The sequence below is a fragment of the Macrotis lagotis genome, chromosome X, assembly GCF_037893015.1.
Source record: "Macrotis lagotis isolate mMagLag1 chromosome X, bilby.v1.9.chrom.fasta, whole genome shotgun sequence".
NCBI lineage: Eukaryota > Metazoa > Chordata > Mammalia > Peramelemorphia > Peramelidae > Macrotis > Macrotis lagotis.
Window position 1 is genome coordinate 660,268 of NC_133666.1, and position 19,880 is coordinate 680,147.

Below are 19,880 nucleotides of genomic sequence, written 5' to 3' on the forward strand. Positions count from 1 at the left end.
CCAAACATCTCACACCCTATACCAAGATAAGGTTGAAAGGGATACAGGATTTAGCCATAAAAAATCTAGACATAAGTCAATTAGGAGAACAAGGAATAGTTTATCTGTCAGATCTATGGAAAGTTTATGGATCTATGGAGCAGTTTATGACCAAAGAAGGGACAGAGAACATTATAAAATGCAAAATGGATAATTTTGATTACATTAAATTTTGCTCCAAAATTTTGTGTGTCATCCTTGCGCAGGGGCCATGCTAATCTTCTATGTATCATTCTAATTTTAGTATATGTGCTGCCGAAGAGAGCACGATTACATTAAATTAAAAAAGTTTTTGCACAATTAAAACCAATGCAACCAAGATTGAAAGGAAAACAGGAATTTGGGAAATAACATTTACATCTAGAGTTTCTGATGAAGGACTCATTTCTAAAATAGAAAGCTGAGTCAAATTTAGAAGAAAACAAGTCATTCTCCAATTGATAAATGGTCAAAGGATATGAAAAGACAATTCTCAGCTGAAGAAAATAAGGTAATCCACAGTCATAGAAAAAATGATCTAAATCATTATAGATTAGAGAAATGCAAATTAAAAAAAAAACTTTGAGGCACCACCTCACAACCTCTCAGATTGCCCACTATGACAAAAAAGAAAAAGGATCAATGTTGGAGGGTATGTGGGAAATCTGGGACACTAATGCATTGTTGGTGGTTGATTTGATTCTTTCACAACATGATTAATATGGATATATGTTTAACATAATTATACATGTGTAATTTAGATTGCCTTTTGTCAGGGGGAAAGGGGAGGGAAGGGAAGCAGGAAGAAAAATGTGAAACCCAAAACCTTACAAAAATGATTATTGAAAAATTTCTTTGCATGTAGTTGGAAAAATAAACAAAATATTTTTAAATAAAAAAAGCATCTAGAGTTATGAAATAATCACATCTAATTAAAGGGATAATAAAAGGATAACATTTGCCTTAGAACAAGCAAGTGTTACAGAATATACTCAAGTGATGTTCACTATGACCCAGGAAGATGGTTCTCCTTATTTACTTTTACAGATCACAGAACTTGGTTAAAAAGCACTCAACCGACAAGTTTCCTAATATAGTGTGATATAATAATACTAAATTTCACTTAAAATGAGACAAAAACAAACTATATCTGGATCAGTTTTCCCAATATTACAGTTTAATTTATAGTTTAAAGTATTTAGGATTATTTTTGCACAAAAGCTAGAGTGACTATATAGCAAGAGGAAATTTGAACATTTCATTTTGACTCCTTAAAATGCTAAACTCCTTTCTCCATGTGTTTACCTCCATTATTTTAACTTTCCTTATTTGCATTTTTTCAAAGAATTCTAGACTACAAAATATTCAGAAATGCAGTCTTACATTCCTCTATAACCTTAAAATTTTTTAATTTCATATACTAAGGGAAGAACCCCACACTGTACTTTTAAAGGCTTCTTTTCTTTACTAAATTCCTATTTTTTCAAACCCAGAGGGTTTTTCTTCTCAAAAGAGTTTCAGGTCTCTCATTCCCCCATTGAGACACACAGTGGCCTATGCTACTGTAGAAACATTTAAGAGATTTCTGAGGGAGCTTAAAGGAAAAAGAGAACAACAACAATAATAAAAAAATTCACAAATTTCTTCAAAAAAATACTGTAAATTAGGCATCTATTGTTTAAATTCCTTTGAGATCATGCTAATTAAAACATATTGGAGAAATTCAATAAGACTCATAATTTTAGGGTCAGATATAGTTACCAAAATTAAAAATTTCTTAATAATACTTAAGATGACCTTGCACAGATCAGATATATATTAAAAGAAATCATATAGCTTAATACATTTCTTAATGTTAATTAGCAATTAGTAGGTAGCCCTATTCCTTTTCATCTTTCAGAGCTAAATCTTGGTTCCAAAACTTTTTACAGATTTTTATCTTGAACACTCCTCAGTTAAATTTGATTTACTAACATTTCTAAAGCAAAAGATTATCTTTGTGCTGTTTCACAGATGTAAAATCTTTAAAATGCTAAAGCATGGAGCTAGGCCATGAAATCTTGAAAACGATGACATCCTAAATTAGATAATCTACAATTTCTTATTAATTCTAAATTAGTCTTTTTAAATAAATCTCAAATCCAAGCAAATAAAAGGAGTAATTCATATTTTAGAACTTCCATTTCATATTTACTGGGACTAGAAATGAACTTAGTTGCCCATAGATCTTATTTTTCCCCAGTGTAATCAAATAGTGCCATAGATTAATAATTTACCATTCTAAATTATATATATATATATATGAATATTTAATATCAGAATAGAATTTTCAGTTTCCATCTTTTATTCTGAAACCAAAGGTTTGATTACTTCCTGAAAGATACTTAAATTAGTATTGTGTTGTTAGGGTTTTTCTGATGTTAGAATCTTAATTCACCCCAAGTAAGAGCACATCACAAATTATTTCAAATCTGGATTTCTCAGTCCTAATAAGGTTTCATAATATCTTTTGATTTGTAGTTCTCATACATATATACATATATATCTATATACACACATAAATATATATCCATATATGTATGTATAAAACTATATTTTTAAATTTATCTATAAAATCAAATTACAAAAACTTCATAATCTTATTCAAATTATAGTCAAATTTTGATCAATTACTCACAAAAGTAGTAGCACAACATTTATATTTCCTGTCTTGTATGATTAGGAACAAGAGATTTCTTAAAATTTAAAATACAGAAATATGAACCATAATGTACAGCAAAATTATTCCAATTTTTCACAGTATACCTTTAAAAGTCAACAGTACATTTTACATTAAGCAATTCTTAATTCGTATTGTGTATAACCTTTAATATATCCAATCAAAACCTAAATACATCTTTATTGAGTCCCATTTTCTTTTTTCTTTTTAATTAAAGGTAAACTTTGGTCTTCATTTAAACTCCACAGTTCCTTCTCTGTATATGGATGGCATTTTCCATCATAAGTCTTTTAAAAGTCCATCATAGTTGATCATCACCCATATTGCTGTTAGTGTGTACAATGTTTTCTTGGTTCTACTCACTTCACACCTCATCAATTCATGCAAGTCTTTCCAGGCTTTTCTGAAATCCTGTCCCTCATGATTTCTTATAGTTCAATAATGTGCTGTGACATACATATACCACAATTTGTTCAGCCATTCCCCAATTGATGAACATCCCCTCTCTAATTCTTTGTCACCATAAAAAGAGTTCTATAAATATTTTTGTACAAGTAGAATTTTTGCCTTTGCCATGATCTCTTCAGGATTGAGACCCAGTAGTGGTATTGCTGGATCAAAGGGCATGCACATTTTTATTGCCCTTTGGATGTAATTCCAAATTGTTGTCCAGAAAGGTTGAATCAGTTCACAACTCCACCAACAATGCATTAGTGTCCCAGATTTCCCACATCCCCTCTAACATTGAAATTTTGCTTTCTAGTCATATTGGTCAATCTGATAGGTGTGAGGTGGTACCTCAGAGATGTTTTAATTTGCATTAATTTAATCCAAAGCAATTTTTCATGTGACTCTAGATAGCCTTAATCTCTTCATCTGAGAATTGTTTTTCCATTTCTTTTGACCATTTATCAATAGATTTCTTTTTTTTATGAATTTGACTCAGTTCTCTATATATTTTAGAAATGAGTCATTTGTCAGAAATGCTAATAAAAACTATTTCCCAACTTACTACATTCCTCTTAATCTTGGTTGCAGTGGTTGTTTATGCAAAATCTTTTTTATTTAATGTAATCAAAATTATCCAGTTTGTTTTTTATAATGTTCTCTATCTCTTCTTTAGTCATAAACTGCTCCCCTTTTCATAGATCTGATAGATAATTTATTCCTTGTTCTCATAATTGGCTTATGGTATCACCTTTTATGTCTAAATCCTATACCCATTTGAACCCTCTCTTAGAACTGGTTGTGAGATGTTGGTTTTTGCCTAGTTTCTTTCATACTATCTTCAAGTTTTCCCAACAGTTTTTATCAAAGAGAGTTCTTATGCCAGAAGCTGGAATCTTTGGATTTTTCAAATAGTAGATTACTATAGTCATTTCACTGCTGTTTCTTTTGTACCTAATCTATTGCACTGATCCATCACTCTATTTCTTAGCTGGAACTGAGAATGATACTTTATAATATAATTTTGGTCCTGGTATGGCCTTCCTTTGCAATTTTTTTACATTAATTATCTTGATATTCTTGACCTTTTGTTTCTTCATATGAATTTAGCTACTATTTTTTCCTAGCCAAATAAAGTAATTTTTAGAAATTTGATTGGTATGGCACTGAATAAGTAGTTTTAATTTGGGTAGAATTGTCATTTTTATTATATTAGCATAGCCTACCTATGAGCAATTGACATTTGCCCAATTATTTAGATCTGATTTTACTTGTGTGAAGAGTGTGTTAGTTTTTTTCATATAGTTTCTGAGGTAGATTGAGTCCTATTTTCTTAAAACAAACTTTGCATTAGAGAAGCCTTGCTAGAGTGAGGATAGGGAGCCTCCAAGTGAATGAGATAAGAGAAAACTGTGCAGCATGATTGCCAGAGGCAAAATCAAAAAATTAATGTCCACTTTTATCCAAGTTAGGAATTAAAAAAAACCTGACTTTTCCTCTTCAAAACTGCAATTTATGGACTAATATAATCCATGGTATGCCTAAATTGTAGATTTTAAGAGAGAAATTCCAATTTTTAATTTCCAGCTGAAAAAATATCATAGAAATGAAATCAGAGATGTTTTGAAGTCACTTTCCTGGTAGGGGAGGGAAAATAAAAAGTAGAACAGATTTGACCAAATCAAGTCAAAGAAAATACAATAGACAACTGCCATGAGTACTCAAGCCACAGAGGAGAGAGAGAGAGAGAGAGAGAGAGAGAGAGAGAGAGAGAGTGAGAGATCTACAAAAAGTAAAAAAATAAATAAAAAATCTAGACCATCATGGGTAAAGATTTTACAGTTCCTTGTTTTTCTGTTTTTGCATATCCCTGAGATAAGTCTGGCCATGAAAGGACAGTGAATCTGGGACAGAAGCAGCTAGCTGTTTAGCATAGACTGGTTTTCTTGGATCTCAATCCCTTTTTTTCCTTAAGAACTCCATCTAATCTAGTTGTTAAAATTTGGGCATGCAGGAAAGTTATTTCAGTAGAGAAAATTGAAGGTTGTTAGTCTGATCTCCTTTTAGATCACAGACTGAGCCAGAATTAGCACCAACACCCCTTGCTGGATGGTCTCATCATGACCCATAGAGGAATTTACAGGTCTGAGAGAATTAACTGGGGAAGAGGGATGAGACAGTTTTGAAGTAACCATTTCCTCCAAAGGATGAGAAGCCAGTAGGATTGAATTAAAAAAAAAACTCCTGTTCTGTTTGCTGTATCTTAACCTTTGATTGTAATTTATCCATTGTTAATTAAACAAACAAATAAAAAGACACAGACAACACGAGGGGGACCCTGCTTTGCTCAAACCCTAGAGGGCCCCCAAAGACACACAAAGAGAGTGCACCCAAACAAATTCTCAGTTTAGAGGGCACTTGAAGCCATATGCTACCCAGAGGTCATTCAGAAAATTCTTACCCCAAAGGACATATGAATTCCCATTCAAAATTCAGAAGTAAATTCTAGAGAATATTTCAACTTCAACCAAAACAGTTTCAAAAATAGAAGAATTGCGTTGAAAAAGTGTCTTTGCTGAGATCTGAGTTCCTATTTGAGGGGTGTCTCAATTCTTTTTCTTCTAGAGTATGAGTTCCTCATTCTCACCTGGAGTATGTCTGTGATCCTCTCTCCTGGAGGGATTAACATTTGAGGGACCAATATTGGGTGTTGTCTTAGAATTCCCTTTCTTGCCTGGATCAGACTAGGGAACAACCATTCTTCAACTTTTTTCTTTGCTAAAGAGGCTGAGTCAAAAGTCCTCCCTCCCTCTCCAGGGATTGGGATCACTGTTATCAATGTAGAACTCACACCCAGGGTTGAGTGAGATGATGGTTGGGGTTGAGATATGTAGTTCAGGAGGAGAAGAAAGTGGTGCCCAGAGCTGGGCTAAACAGTTTCCATGGACACCATCATCTTGGCTTGTCTCCTGCTGTTATACTTTCTTATAGATAAAAGTTTCCTTCTCTATGCTGGAGAGAAGAAAAAAATTAAAAGGCAATACTTAGCAGGGCAGGGTTCTTAAGGATCAGAAAAGGATAGACATCAAAAATTGCAAATAAGTTTTAGAATTTTCTCTCTGCTGTTGAATTTTCTAGAGAATAATTTTAGAGTTGACTTTTATGCTGTTGAAAATTGAGAATCTTTTTCATTAAATGATTTCAACAGAGGCAGAAATGAAACAATCAAACAGATGCTTTTGCTTTCTGACAAATTATTGATTTGTTCACACAACCAAAAGCCTATTGAATTCATGATTGCTTTTTGGATTAAAAGATCCTTCTTTTGAAAACTGTTTTGGACAATGTGTTGATCAATTTGTCCCTCAAATTTGCTGGTCTTTACTGGCTAAGAAGGATTTGATGTTGTCTCTCTTTCTGGCACAGACACTGCTAGCTTTAGATACATTAATTCCCATTGCGGAGGTTTTTTCAAACTTCCATTTTGAATATTAGTAATAGGTATTAGTAACAAGGAGTCTATCCTCAAAATATTTGTTACACTGGAAGCAACTTGATTGGTATATGAACTAAGAAGAATGTTTTTTATATTTGGAAATTCACAAAAACTCCTTTATTTAAAATGGAAAAGTGCTGTTCATAGCCCATATATAACCAAGGGGTAGGCTGCATTTGACCCAGGGCAAGATGATCTTTCTCTCCCTCCAGGCCTTTATATATCAACACCATAGATCACATACTCTATTCAAACTACCAACATGCATTATAAGGAATTACAGCCATGAATATGAATAAAAATCAGAAATAATATGTCTTACTGAGTCTTGGAAGAACTGACCTTCCTTTCAAAGTATCAAATTCCACACAAATAATTGAGAGATCAGTAACACTAGGCAGACATATTCTGAAAACACCTCAAAATTCCCCTTTCTTCTCTCTGCTTGGCCATGAAAAACTTTCAGAGTATAGTGGTCCAGAGTAAGTCTACCTTCAAGCACATTTTTATTGAATCTGTGTTCAAAAGTACCATGTCAACATGTAATAAAAATTCTTTAATCTGCATTTTAGGCAATTTCAGGAGCAATTTTTTGACAACTTGAATCACCTCTGATTAGAGAGGGTAAGAATACAAAGTGGCAAAGAGCTATCCTACCTCTGAAAATCTCTAACACAAGGAAATTCACCACCAATGTAGGACATTCCCCAAAGAAAAGGCAAAGTTCTACAATGAAATCAAACTCAGTGAAAACATTCCAGGAATTAGGATTTTAATTCATCATAATCATGCTAGACATCATTTTCCAAAAACTATGCTATCTACCCAACTGAACATCTAAGAGACACTTTTCTTAGTTTTTTTTAGTTATTTTTTTTACAAGGCAATGGGGTTAAGTGGCTTGCCCAAAACTACACAGCTAGGTAATTTTTAAGTGTCTGAGGTCAGATTTGAACTCAGGTACTCCTGACTCCAGGGCCAGTGCTCTATCCACTGAGCCACCTAGCCACCCCCAAAGAGACACTTCTGTCAATTACTCTTAGTCTGATTCTTACCATAACCAAGGGCCAGGGAGGAATCCTTTCTAGGGCCACAAGGGCTTGCCCTTTAGAAACTAACTAGGTTTTTAAAAAGAGGAATGTAAAAAAATTTCATTGCTGGAGGTCAAACCTCCTCTACCACTAGCATCCCTCACACCTGAGTCCAAGAGTGTTAGGAACATCAATGCTCTTCATACCTACTTCCTGTTTGGCGTTCATGCCCACCCTTAAGGGGAACAACCCTTATCAGTTAGTCAATGAGCATTTATTAAGTGCCTTCTATGAACCAGGCACTGAGGATATAGAGAAAAGCAGAAAGTTAAAACCTCTGCCCTCAAGGAGCTCCCAGTTTAATGGGGGAGATAACATGCAAAAAAAAAAACTGTGCAAATAAGCTACATACAGAATAAATAGGAAATAACCAAAGGAAAGATGGTGCTTGTTTTAGGAGCAATTGGGACAGGTTTCCTATTGAAGGAAGGTGGGATTTGAAGGAAACCAGGTAAACCAGGAGACAAAGATGATAAGGGAGATTCCAGTCTGAGGAACAATCAGTGAAAAAAGAAGTAGCCACACTCAGGAGATAAGGTATTTTGTTAGAAAGAGGCCAGTGTCACTGGATCTAAGTGTACTGAGCATGGAAAACATAAAGAACACTGGGCAGGCAAGAGGGAGAAAATTAGAAAAGGCATTGAGGTCAAACAGCAATTTTGGATTTGCTCCTGGAGGCAGATAGGAAGAACAGAGGAGTGACATGGTAGGACCTATATTTTAGGAAGCTTGCTTTAGTGGATAAAAGGAGAAAGAATTGTAGAAACACCAACAGCTACTTCAATAGTCCAGGTATGAGGTGATGAGAATCTTAATCAGGGTGGAGGGCAGTGTCAGAGGAGAAAAGGGGGGGGAATATTCATGAGATACTGCAGAGGAGAACTTGACAAGTCTTGGCAAGAACTTGGATCTAGGAGGTGAGAAAGAATAAGGAGTCTAGGATAACTCCTAGGCTGGGAGCCTGGGGAATCCAGAGGATGGTGGGGAGGGAAAATAGGCATGGGGAAGGTTTCACAAGGGAAGGGAAGGAAAAGAATTATCTCAGATTTAGATATGATGAGTTTAAGATTAATAGGACATCTAATTCATGATGTCCAATAGGCAGTTGGAGATTTGAGACTGTCCTTCAGAGAATACAGCAGAGAGATTTGGGCTGAATGAGTGGACCTGAGAATCAGCACAGAAATAACAAGACCACGATATTTCATGAGGTCACCAAGTGAAGTATTATAGAGAGAGGATTAGGACCCTTGGGACAAAGCTTTAAAGGACATTCACAGCTAGCAGGCCTGACATGGATGAAGATCCAGCAAAGGAGACTGAGAAGGAGCAACCATATTTGACACAAGAATCAGGAGAAAGTGGTGGCACAGAAACCTAGAGAAAAATGAGCAATAAGGAGATATGTGTCAAACTCTGTGGAGAAGTCAAGAAGGATGAGGATTTGTGAAGGCCATTGGATTTGCTCATGAAGACATCGTTAATAGCTTTGGAAAGAGAAGTTTTGGATGGATGACAAAGTTGAAAGCCAGATAGAAAAGAATTAAGAAGGTGAGAGGAGTAGATGTACTTACTGTATAGAGCCTTCTTTAGGAGTTTATCCACACAAGGGAGGAAATATATGTGCTGATTAGCAAGAGTATGGAAGCATCAGTTGCAGGGTTTTTGAGAATGGGGGAGATATGAGAATGTGTGTAGGCAGCAGGGAAGCTGCCAGGAGATAGGGGGAGATTGAAGAGAAGTCAGAGAGTACAGATGATAGAGGGGATAATCTGCTAGAGAAGATAGGATGGAAGGGAATTACTTGAACATGTAACAGGCTCCTCAGTAAGAAGGACTTTGTCTTCATGGGAGATAGAGAAAAGAGATAGTGGCAGAAGGATCTAGATAATGTAAAATGAGAAGAGAAGAAGAGGGAGTTCTCAGTAAATGATGTCAATATTTTCTATGGAATATGACTCAAGGATCTTAGCTGTGTGGGTGGAGGGAAGGGAAGATTTGGAAGGTTTGAGGAGGGAGGAAAAAAAGTTGGATAAGTTACTAAATGAGACGAATGAGTTAATTTGTTTTTGTTTTTCAGACATGTCTGATTCTTCCCGATACCATTTGGAATTTTCATGGCAAAGATACTGGAGTGGTTTGTCATTTCCTTCTCCAGTTCCTTTTACAGATAAAGGAACTGAAGCAAACAGAATGAAGTGACTTGCCCAGTGTCACACAGTTAAGAAGAGTCCAGGGCCAGATTGAATTTAGGAAGATGTCCTCTTGACTCTAAGCCCTGTGCTGTATGCACTATGGCACCACCTTGTTTCCCAGTGGGTTTTAATTAAGGAGTTTTTAAAAGATTGCCTTGCAGCAGTGAAGATCCAATTAGCATGATTTTGTGATTTTTCTCAAGGTTCCACGTGACCTATGTGTGGGAGTGAAGACAGCAGATGCTGGAGATGATTTTAAGGTGAGGCTTGGCAGGGCAAGACTGGTGATATGACAAGGGGCCAAAGAATTCAGGGGAAGAGTACCATGTAGAGTTGAGAGAACTGACTCACCAATGGATAAAGACAGAAAAGACTAACTAGCACTGCAGATGTTTGAAATGGAAAGGAACAGAGAGGTCAAGGGTTTGGAGGTCATAGTGTGGAGAAAGAACAGGGTATGGGGCTGTAAAATAGAATAGATTATTAAAATAGATTATAATCAGATAAGAGAATTCTAGTGTTCATGAACATATAGGTGGTATTCTTGTAGGTGATGGTAAGAGCAATGATATAATCATCTTTGTGTGGGACTGAGGTAGAGTTGACAAGGAGGTCATGGGAGATAAACCTAGAGAGTGGGATATACTATGGCTATGTAAGCTAAAGTTCCTTAATATGAGGGAAGGAGTTAGAGAGGAGAGATAGATTCTGAACCAGGTCCTGAACTCACTGAGGAAATAAAAAGAGTGTTTTGGAGACCCATACACAACAGCAACCAAAATTTTGATTGGATGGCTCACATGAACTTCAAAGACTCCTTCACTCATGGGGAGATAAGGGGAAGATTCTGGAAGTGATCATGGGGAGCAAGAAAGATTCCAATTCCCTTATCTCAAACAATGCATTGAGGGGGAGGAATGAAACTGTAGCCACTTGATGGAAAAAGTAGCCAGGTCTCAGTGAGAGTCAGAAGATGGAAAAATGGGGAAAAAAAGATTTAAGACAAAACCAAATGTGCTGCCTTTGGAGTAAACATCCCCAAGAACACAACAGAAGTGGTGGTTCACTTTAGACTGGGATTTGGGTCAGGGAGAGCAGCTGAAATTAAGTTGAGGTGTATAGTAATAAGGAACTGGGAAGGATGGGACAAAGATCAGTTTCAATGATGATGGCCAGGGATTCAGAATCATTGTAACAGGAAGTTTATTACTGAGGAATGAATTAATATAGGCTTTGATTATTCATTGACATTTGACCTTAAGGTAGGGTTAGTTCTCTTGAGAATTCCTTGCAGAATGGAGTTCCCTCTATCAAAGGCAGAAGACGGTGTTTGGAAAATTACAGTTTCTTGACCTCCAGGGGGAGTACGTGTGGACAAAGAACTCTCCATCTTGAATGTCATCAACACCAACCAGTCATTGACTGATCCAACTCAGAGGTTAGTATGGAAGACCATGGGGACAGCAGTATCCCTAAAACAAAAATCTTGGGGGAAGTGTGACTGCCTGATTTCTTCTATGGGTGCTGGAAAAGAAATGTTCTTGTTACTAAATTCCTTGGCAATAAATATCAAATGGTTAAAAATCAGAAATCTATATTATTATGGGAAGGCCATAAAATTATATGAATTATCACCTCAGTGCTTAGTAATCACATTAATAGTGCGTATTTACATGACACCTACTCATTGGATCCTCACAACAGTCATTTGAGATAGCTGCTATTAGTATCCCCAGTTTGTAGAAAAGGATCTGCCTGGTGTCAATGCTGCCTCACAAGCACTGATTCCTCAACTTCCCCTTTGTTCAGACATTCATATCCTTTGAGAAATGGCTATTAATTAGATTACATATGTGCAGTCATGCAAAACATTTCTGTATTATGTTGGAAAGAAAACACAGACCAATCCCTTACCCCCAAATAAAGTAAAAAATAGTATACTCTGATCTTCATTCAGATCCCATCAGTTCTTTAGATGAAGGTGGACAGCATTTTTCATCCTAAGTCCTTTAGAGGGAGCAGCTAGGTGGCAAAGTGGATAGAGCAACAGCATTAGGCCCTGGAGTCAGGAGGACCTGAATTCAAATCCTGCCTCAGACATTCATAATTCTCTAGCTGTGTGACCTTGGGCAAGTCACTTAACCCCATGCCTTAAATAAATAAAATTTTAAAAATTAAGTCCTTTAGAATTGTCTTGGATCACTGCAGAGAATTACTAAGTCATTCAAAGTTCATCATCATATACTATTGCTGTTACTTTGTCCAATGTTCTGGTTTTGCTCACTTCACTTTGCATCAGTTCATATAAGTCTTCCCAGGTTTTTCCAAAACCATTGTGCTTATCATTATTTGGGGCGGGGGGGGGGAAAGGTTTATGTAAGTATTGCTGTGATTAGAAGAAGCTAAGGGAGAGGAAGAGTAAAGGTAGCTGGAACCTAGCAGCGGCAACTGCATCAACAACATAAGACCACCAGGAGAGGATGAGTAGTAAGGACCAAGAGAGGTTACCTGGGGGATCACCCCCCCAAAAGTGGGCTAGCTTCATTAGAAGACACAATTGGAAGTACAATAATACTCCATCATAATCATATATTACAATTTGTTCAGTTATTCCCCAATTGATGGGTATCCCCTCAATTTCCAATTCTTTGTTACCACAAAAAGGGATGCTATGAATATTTTTGTACATATAGGTTCTTTTCCATTAAAAAATCTTTGATATACAATATTAGATGTAAAATTGCTGGATCAAAGGTATAGCTCTTTGAGCATAGCTCCAAATTGCTCACCAGAATGGTTGGATCATCAGTTCACAATTCTATTAATAATGCATCATTGCCCCAATTTTCCCACATCCCCTCCAACATTACTCATTTTCCTTTCTGTCATCTTAGCCAAACTGATAGGTGTGAGGTGGTACCTCAGAATTGTTTTAACTTTCTGGTCTCTAATCAATAGTGATCTAGATAGCCAGCTAGGTGGCACAGTGGGTAGAGTTCCAGGCCTGGAGTCAAGAAGATGTGAATTGTAATCTGGCATCAGATATTTACTAGTTGAATAGTCCTAGGCAAGTCACTTAACACTGTTTGTCTCAGTTTCTCATCTATAAAATGAAATGGAGAAAGAATGACAAACCAGTACTTTATCTTGACCTTGAAAACCCTAAATGGGGTCACAAAGAGTCAGACAAGACTAAACAACAAAGAATTCCTTTTTCTTGTCTTACTGCTGTTGCTAACATTTCCAAAACTATGCTAAATAATAGTGGTGCGAGTGGACATCCTTGCTACACTCCTCTATCAGAAAAGGTTGTGGTTGCAAATAATGCTTCTTTTAGTTTTAGATAGCTAGGGGCTTTTTATGATATTAAAAAGGTCCCTCTACTTTGTAGGATTTTTACATAATGTTCTATTTTGTTAAAAGTTATTCCCCCCATCTATTGAGATAGTCATGTGGTTTTGAACATTTTTAATGTTTTAAAAATTATATTAATTAATAAGTATGTTATTTGTTCTCCTAATATTTAACCATCCTTTTTATCCCTGGTATAAATCTCCCTTGGTCATAATCTCTTGGATAAATTGCTTTACAATGATAGGATTTTATTTAAAAATTTTGAGACAATATTTATTAATGATATTGGCTTAGTGTTTTCTTTCTGTGTTTTCTCTTTCCCAGGTGTAACAGAGCAATCCCATAAAAGAAGTCTGGTAGGGTAATTTATTTTTCAATTTTTGAAAATAATTTGTGAAGTATGAGTGCTAACTGTATTTTAAAAGTGTTATAGAATACTGCATATCCTTCAGACCTGGGGATTCCCCCCCTTTGGTTGATCATTTACTGCTAGTTCTATTTTCTTTTCTGAGACTGGGTTATTTAAAATCTCTCTCTCACCTTCCTGATAATTTGGATATTTCATATTTTGAAAGGTATTCCTCTATTTAATTTGTGTTCTGAGTTTCATTAGTATATGGTTGTGTATAATGTGTTCTTTCTATTCTTTTAATTTCTTCTGTGCTGCTGTGATTTCACCTTGCTCATTTGCTAGTTCATTGATTTGATTTTCTGCTTTCCTCTTTCTAATCAGATTAACTTTATCAAGGATTTATCAATTTTATGAGCTGAATTTATCATTCCCCTTAGTCTTACATTCATGTATTTCTCTAATTTTTCTTTTGTGTTTATTTTAGGTCTGCTTATTTCTTGCTTCTCTAATTTTTAAAAATGCCCATTTAGTTCATTTATCTTCTCTTTTATTCTTATAAGGACATGCTTTTTACCATGAGAACTACTTTAGTTGCCTACCAGAAATTTTGGCTTATTGTTTCATCATTACCATTTTCTTTTACATAGCTGACCCATTCAATTGTTGATGATTTCATCATTCAATCTCCATTTGGATCTGTTTCTTTTCTTTGGAGTGCCTGAACCAATTTCTACTCTTTTTGCCTCATGAGCTATCTAGAAGGTATAAGTGACTATTTCTGCCTTTTCCTATTTTCTTGCAATATCTTTATGGAGGATTTTTAGCAAAGTTCAATACGGGACAGAGCTTTCTGTATGTTTTGTTGTTCTCCCATTTAGAAGCTATCCAGAAATGTGTTCAGTTCCATCTTTTCCCCTTTTGTTTGTCTGATGACCCCAACCACTCATATGTTACAGTCTGAGTCTTCTTGATGCTCTGATAATCAATCTTTCCTTATGAAGTTGGATGCTAAGGTATCTGGAGTTTATACATTTAGTATTGATATTGTTTTGTTTCTCATGTTTCCCCTTAGCATAATATACTTTTCTAGATTTTCCCTTTTGACTTTTTGCTTCTGTTTTGTCTTCTAGCATGATGGTAGCTACTGCTTCTTTTGATGAACTTGACTCAGAGTCCACTTTTCCCCCTTCCCCTCAGTTTTATTTTGTATGTGTCTTTGGTTTGGAAGTGTGTTTCTTGCATGCATTGGATTATAGGATTTTGTTTCCTTATCCAAACTGACCCTCTTTTTGTTTTCTTGAATTGTTTAATCCATTCACATTTGAAGTTGTAAGAGTTTGTTTCATATGTTCCTCCATCTGTCTCTAAAATTTTTTTCAAGCACTGATTTTTCTTCTTTTTGGCTAGAAACACAATATTATTTTCCTTGAGTTACTATGATATTTTTTCTTTTAAAGGGGCCTGTTCCCTCACTGGCTCTCTTTCCCTCAAGTTAAAAGGCAATTTTCTTGGGGGACTAGATTGAGGAGGGAAAATTGATAAGGCTTGAATTAGGTTTGTAGTTCTGTAAATTGGGAGGAAGAAATGACACTGGGAAGAAAGAAATAACATGTGTCAATGGTTTGGATAGGCATAATAAGAGAGAGAGAGAGAAGTTAAGGTGGTCAACTTTGATGAGTTTGCTTTTGGGAGTGTAGAATAGAAGTTATGAGATATTCAGTTTGAGATGTCAAGAGGTAAGTGGAGATGCTAGCCTGAAGCTTAGGAGACAGGATAGGGATGGCCAAGTAGATCTAAGATTCATCTGCATAATAAAGACGATAATTGAATCCTTGGGAACTGATGAGCTCACCAAGTTAAGAGCATAGAGGATAGAAGAGACGGTTTATTATTTCTGAGCCTGAATTTGTAGATTGAGTGACTTGGATTAGATGTTTCTGAGATCTTTCCAGTTCCAGATCTATGATCCTCTGACCAGCCTTGAGAAGTGCAACCAGAAAACGATTGCCCACCAAGGATAAATTTCTTTGGCCACAAAGTAACTCAGTGGTGCAGTGGATTGACTGCTACACCTAAATTCAGGAAGATCTGCCCAAGTTCAAATGCAGCCTCAGAAAATTTTGAGCCGTGACAGAGCTGTGTGACCCTAGGCTAAAACTTTGTCTGCCTCAGTCTCCTCATCGAGAAAATGAGAATCATAATACATTCTGGTGATATGAGGATCAAAAGAGATATTGTAAAAAGTGCTTCACGCAGTGTCTGGTACCTAGTATTAGTTTTTATTGTTTAGAGATGTGGGGCTAATATTGACAGGCGACACTGTCATCTAGTGGCCACAGAGCATCTCTTCCTCAGACTAGAGCAATGATTTCATTCCAATCCAATCCAATCAACAAGTTTTTATTAGACACTTAGTATGTTCTGGGTAGTTAGGTGTTGAGGACAAAGGTACAATGAGTTCCATAATACCTACTCATAAGATTCAATGTGTATTTCTTTCATTCTTTATTCCTTATTGTGACTTTCAAAGATGTATTGATCTGAAGGAGGGACAGGCATGGCCAGATGGCAGAGTGCCACCCATCCCCACAGGTGGAAGTTCATGGTCTGCTCTTCTGGAAGATTCCCAGGCATTCTCTGGCCTGACAGGTCCATTCGTTTAGACGATTGGGACTAAGTATTTCCTGAGAAACAAAGTTCTGTGATGTAACAGGGATCCTGGCATATAAATCGTGAAGCTTATACCTAGAGCTGATCTGAAACACAGAGTGAAGCAATCTTTCTATGAAGTGTATTTTGGGGATTGCCTTCACACCAAAACATCTCTGCCATTGACCTAGAAGTTCCACTCAGTCACTGGGCTTTTAATTTGTGTCCCCTGGCCCGGTTACTCCTTTGGTCTCTGGATTAAAACAGTACTGACCATTGGCTCCTGTGGAGCCATGATCTTGGCATCCTGCCCCACTCCTTTTCTTATGCCTTTCTTCTCTGGTAATATTCATGCAAGAAGGCAATTTGGGTCTTGCTGGTCACTCCCTGGTGTCTCCTTGCCTGAAACATCAGAGACAGGAAACCAATGAGATATTTTTGAGTGAGACTTCATACTCTTTAAGACTCCTGAATTTCAACCAAAGTATTCTTAGGCAAACCAATGTAGAAGTCTACAGGAGAATAGAGGCAGTTTGATGACAGCAAAGATCACAAAAGTACTAGCCCTTCAACCTCAGAAGTGATTCTCTGAAATTTGACTTGGGCAATTCCATACTATCTGGAGAGTAGAATGATTAGTTGAGGAAGGAGCTCAGTAAAAGAAGAAAGAGGTATGTTCTCAAAGCATGAGTGGGAGATGGCCTATGCCTGAAGAATAACCCATATGCATGAGTCAACTCAACAATTCTGGATCTTTCTATAAATGGTACAGGAAAATCCCTTTGCCCATAAAATACAGACTTTTTTAGTCTGCATGGAGGGCTGAAGCCTCATTATTTTGACAGGACCCATCAACAAACAGAACAAGATTGGGCTTCAACAAAGGGGTATCACTGAGACCTATGTAAAGTACAATGAGGTTTTCCAAAGTAAAATACAGTTTCTGTATGTTGGAGACACATACAGAAAAGGTGAGCTATGACTCCACAGGCAATGTAAACTACCTTGACCGACTGTAAACAACAAAAGAAGCTCTGTCACATGGAAAAACTTACACATGACCCTGAGGCCATTGCTGATACTATGTCTTCTTGGAGCTCTATCCTGCTGCCCAGGACTGGCCTCTTGTAAATAAACTTCTGCAATTAACCAAAAAAAGTCTCATAAATCCACACATATACAAAACCACACTGGCATGGACTATCCCTCTTTTTTCAGTATCTCAGTATTCTCCCAGAGGATCTGCTACCCTATAATCAGCATAGTCAGTGCAGAACAAATGTGTGAACTTCCAGATTCCCTGTCTGGAGGGCTTCTCTGTGTAGGGGAGTAGCTTTGAGGATAGGCTGTCTGGTCAAGGTGATAATCCTGATGGTAGCAGTATTTCCTATCGAGTTGCTAGGGTGTTGGATAGATAATGATTGTATTTTAGTTTTCAGAAGGAGGACTTTGCCAGAGCAGGGAACAGCTCCATTAAGCAGGGACAGGGGAGCTGAGCTTTCTGAGAGTTCAGCAAGTGAATTTCCCAGAAACAAGGGGTAAATCCTTGAATCAAGAGCAACAGGCTGAAACATACAGATGGAGGGAAGACACCCAGAGTCAATTCTGTCATCTTATTTCGAGAAGTAAAAGAGAAAAGGGTTTAACACAATCTGGTGGCAAGTTCTGCTTAGTTCTTTTTGTATTTTTATTTTTATTTAAGGCAATGGGGTTAAGTGACTTGCCCAAGGTCACACAGCTAGGCAATTATGAAGTGTCTGAGGCAGTATTTGAACTCAGGTCCTCCTGACTCCAAGGTTGGTGCTCTCTCCACTGTGCCACCTAGCTCCCTAGTTGGGCTGTTTTAGTCCTCAGTATTGTCTGATTCTGTGGACTTGAGGTTTGCTTGGCAGACTCTTTGGAATGGTTTGCCATTTACTCCAGCTAATTTTACAGATGAGGAAACTGAGGCAGACAGGGTGAAATGACTTGCACAGGATCACACTAAGGTACTGTCTGACTCCAGGACTGGTGCTCTGTCTACTGTTGCATCACTTAGCTGCCAATTTCTATTAAATAATGACAAAAGCCACTTTAAGGGAATCGAATTGAGGATGTCAGGTAGGGGTAGGAAGAGGAGAAGAGGGCACCTTACCACCAGGCCTTGACTATCTCCTGCCAAATCTCCAGCCTCCCTTGGAAGATGAGAATATTCTAGTCTCCCACTGCTACAGTGAGGGGAGAGGGCACCATTTCAGCCATTCCATCTCAGTCACTTGAGTCTCTTGATTGGTTTTCAGCCTCCTGTGGGAATAAGAGAAGCACCATTCCATCATCCTGGTCTCCTACAACTGAAGTGAGAAAAGAGGGAGCCATGTGGCTTGGGGGGAAGAAAAGTATCACTGTTTTTTTCTGCTCTAAGTTCTTGTTCCCCAGTCTGAACTTCCTAAGGCCTTGAGGGAAGTCCACCCTTAAGTCTACACTATTGACATTAAAAATTTTTCTAAAATTTCCCCTTCATAACTAACAAGTTATCCCCAAGACCCTTCCCATAATTCTGATTCTGTGGATTATCATTCAAACTCCATGGCCCAATTCATTATTCCACTCCTTTCCAGCAATAAATACTCCATCCCTCAGCTACCCACCCCTCTGTTCATTGGAATAATGTGCTCCATATGTAACAGACCTGTTTTCATCTGAAAGCTTTTCCACTCTTTCCATCTCCTGACACTGAGACCTGGCTGTCTTTTAGTGAAATAGCCTTCCTGGCCATCTTTTCCAACACTGGTTGAAACTTCTGTCATTCTCACCCCAATTTGCTGGTTGAGGCAGGGGAATTTGATTGTTCCTTGTTCCCCAAGTCTGATTCCAGGTTCTCCCCCAGCTCCACTATCACTCAGTAACCCCTCCTGCTTTGAGGCTCACTCAATTCTGGTAATTGTTGTCTCTGGGCCACTCCCTTATTTCCTCTCTTCCCAACTCCTGCCTTATACTCAGGGACTTCAACTTGCATATTGTTACTCTCTCAAACACCTACATGCAGAGATGGCTGTATCTTTTATTGTATGGCACTAAAGCCAGCACTCTCTTAGTTTAGGGTTGATGTTAGAATGAAATGAGGCCCTTGTGAGTTATTTAACATTTAAAAAGGGGGAAGTTTACTTTGCCCTAACACAGCAAAGATATAGAAGGATAGAGCTGTGTCATTCACTTCCCTGTCTACAGTTCCCTTTGTCTCCATATGGAAACACAGATTCAGGTTGGTCACTCATGCCTCAGGCATGAAGTCTGAGAAGACTAGAGTCTGCACAGTTTGGGCTTTACTGAACCTGAGCCAGGGAAGCTGGGGCAAATTAGGTTCTGTGAGAGGAGTAAACCTCATCAGGAAAAATCATTGGAGAAGCTGAGGCTGAAGGAAATTGTGTTGGATTGTGTGTAGGGAGTAACCTATGGGAGGGTACTGCTGTCCTTGACTTTAACACTATCCACTAATGCATCACCTCCATCATTTTCCCTCTCCCTCTGCCTTGTCCAACGATGGGATTCAGCCAGGTCACACCAGTTTGGCAGAACTGAT

The 19,880-nt window shown here is 37.4% G+C and overlaps 1 non-coding gene across 1 annotated transcript; it reads right to left on the bottom strand.

The window, feature by feature from the left end:
- Window positions 1–200: 200 nt before the first annotated feature.
- On the bottom strand, window positions 201–307 carry LOC141503646 (U6 spliceosomal RNA). Its single transcript, XR_012472989.1, has one exon. It is a non-coding gene; the product is annotated as a U6 spliceosomal RNA (small nuclear RNA).
- Between the last annotated feature and the right edge of the window lie 19,573 nt (window positions 308–19,880).